This window comes from Lepidothrix coronata, unplaced genomic scaffold (genome assembly GCF_001604755.1).
Source record: "Lepidothrix coronata isolate B3197 unplaced genomic scaffold, Lepidothrix_coronata-1.0 Scaffold287, whole genome shotgun sequence".
Classification (NCBI taxonomy): domain Eukaryota; kingdom Metazoa; phylum Chordata; class Aves; order Passeriformes; family Pipridae; genus Lepidothrix; species Lepidothrix coronata.
This window is the reverse complement of record NW_016690467.1, coordinates 594,093-597,217: the sequence shown is the minus strand read 5'-3', so window position 1 is coordinate 597,217 and position 3,125 is coordinate 594,093.

Sequence of the window (3,125 nt, the reverse complement as noted above, 5' to 3'; positions counted from 1 at the left end):
AAAAAAAAAAAAAATCCATGGAAATTCCCAGCTCCCGGCTTTGCTGGCACGGGGGGAGTGTGGGATTGAACATGGGTGTCATTAGACGAGAGGTTCGGGTTGTTTTATTAAAAGGTTGTTAAATAAATTATAATAAGCAACGACCGTGATTCCCGGGAGAAGTGATGTCGGAGCTGCTCCAGTTATTAAAGGAGCAGATCCGCGTTCAGGCTGTTGGCGTGGGAGAGCTGTGGGGTGATGATCCAGGATGGAGGGACCGGGAGCCGCCGGGATGCACAAGGAGCAGAACCGCGGGCTGACTTTTCCCTTTCGCCTTCTCCTCCCGCTCGGCCAAATCCGCTGCCTAATGACAGCGTCCTGTTTCCCATTAGTACTGTGTGCTCAGCTAATGCATTTTGGTTGGAAAGCTGGAAATTTTCACTCGCTGGTAATGACTTGGGAAATGTAGCACCCAGTAGCAGACACCCCCCCACCACCACCCACAGCAGCTCCAGCCCCTCCGAGGTGGAGAGATGAAAGAGATGAAAGGATGGGATCTGATCCTTTTATTTTTTCTTTTTTAAGCGGTTATTTTATTTTAATTATTCCATTTTATTTTTTTTTTAATTCACTATATTCTCTTAATTTTATTTTATTCCAGTTTTGGTTTTCGAGCGCGTAGAAAATAAAAGGGGAAGGTGGTGGGCAGGGGAGGAGTTTCTTAGGGAAGGGGTAAAAAAAAAAAACAAAAAAAACCCAACAACAGAACAACAACCCAAAAAGCCCCCCAAAAAAGCCCCCAGCCCTTTGTAAACATCCCCCCTGAGCAAAGGGAAGGAGGTGAAAAGCATTTCCTGATAACTCCATTAAAGAATGAGGCTGCATTAACATTCCAAGTCCCTCGACAAGAGATGAAAGTGGGGAACTTGAGTTCAGCCTCCCCTCGCTCCAGATGTTATTATGGGCTCCCTGAAAGGTTTTTTTATTTCTTTTTTTCGCGAAGAGACAAAGATGTTGCCCACTTCAAACGGGGCTAATTGATGCTAATGACTATCAGATAGAGGGGGGGGCCCTTCTCCCCCCTGCCAAGGGGAAAGAGAGAGCGCATTTTACAATCCCCCCATAGAAAACGCGCCGCTCTTCAAGCCAGGTTGGTGCTTTAGGGATTTTTGTTCCTCCCTGGCTGCTTCTTTCCCTCCTCCTCCTCCTCCTCCTCGTCGTCGCTGCCCCCTTCATCTTTTCTGTCCCCCCTTCCCTGGGCACCCCGCGGCTCTCCCTTGTTCGCCCATGAGAAATTTCGCACCTCGCCTCCCCGTCGCTGGGGAGAGAGCCCGGCTCCATTTCCATCCCTTCTTCCAGCCGCAAAACCGGCCCAGCGGGGGCGGAAACTTCCCCCCCCCCCAAAAAACCCGCCGCGAGCACACGCGAAAACGTGACGGGGATTTGGTGCATCCCTAATCCCGCGGGGTGAGTCCTCCTGGATCCGGGAGCATCCTATCCAGGGGCTCCTGGCGGTGATTAGACAGGCGTGTGCTGGCGGTCATTAGGATAACAAGCCCAGCACCGCCAACCCGAGGAGGTTGAAATCATGAGCTCGCGTCTTTTATTCTTAAAACAATAAAAATTCGCTTAAAAATGGGATTCTGAACACTAAATTTAGCTTTTAGCCTTGTGTCGTGTTTTTGCAGCCGTTTCTGCTGTGATAATCCATAGCAATAATAAATAATCATAGTGATAATAAATAATAATCCATAGTAATAAATAATAATCCATAAATCAGTAATAGGCAATTAGGGATGTCCTCGAATCGTGTGGCTCCTCGAGCTGCTGATTTGCCCCTTTCCAAGGTGGACCCCACCGAATCCTCCAGGGAGAGGGGAACGGGGATTCATCAGTGAAAAGAGGAGCGTGGGGTTTGTCCAAGCAGGATGATGGGTATATGTTCACATTCCTTGAAAAGAGAAATTTTTTTGGCTACCGGTAATTCCTGTGGGTTCCCTTTGCGCCGGGAACACCTGGAAGTGGGTGCCAAGGTGCCACCCTGCCTTGGCTATCCCGCCTTCAGCCAGGTCTCAAGGGGCTTCTGGGAGCTCCAGAGCAAGGTGCTGGTGTCCATTTTTCTTGGAAAACCCTGTCTGTCCTGTCTGCTGGGGGATCCAAGTTGCCTTCTGGATCCTTGGCACCTCGCAGGGTCCCACCGACAGCCCCAAACTGGGATGAGGACAGGAGGGGTGGCACCACCCTGCACTCTGAAGGTGTTGTAGAGCAAGGGGAGCCCTGGCTGCAGGTGACAAGAGCAAGGCCACCCTCAGACGTCCCCCCTGCGAGAGCCCAGTGTCAGCAGGAGCCTGGGATGAACAGGACAACTTGGAACATAAGAATTTCCTGGAGGGATGTTATCCCGAACGCTGGCCTGCAGAGGAGACCGTCCCCATTCTCTCCATCCCTGTCACCTCATTTTGTCTCCTGCTTGTCAAACCTCTCCAGGAGCTGATTCAACATGTCCAAGGCCAGGCTGGACAGGGCTTGGAGCGACCTGGGCTAGTGGAAGGTGTCCCTGGCCATGGCAGGGGGTGGAACTGGATAACCATTAAGGTCCCTTCCAACCCAAACCATTCCATATTTCCGTGTTAATGCAATGGAAAACTACCCCTGGAAAACACAAGATTCTTGGTTTATGCTCCAGGGGGGAGGCAGGGCACGTCCGCCTCCTCCTCTCTCCCGGTTCCAGACAGTCAATACACACCCCGGCCGCCCTTCAGACACCGCTCCCGCGCTTCATTGTCAGGTTAATTTGGGATAATGGCCTGCAAAGCACCTCAGCCCCATCCAGGTCTCATTAGCACTTGATAATATCGAGCATCCTGAGGAGGCTTTTCCTTCTCCTCCTCCTCCTCCTCCTCCTCCTCCCCCCCCCCAGGGCACGGAGTCCTTCGAGCGGCCCGGGCTGATTTATCACCCAGGCTTGGCATGTCCAGGCAGGATCCCAATGAAGGCCACGCTGGAATGAGGCTCAGCAGGACCTGGACTGTGCCTCAGCCTTTCGATGGGGAGATATCCCTGATCCAAGCGGGGTCGTTCCTCGGTGTCCCGCTCCCCGGTGTCACATCTGGCCTCGTGTCTCAGCCAGATGTGAATGAGGGAGC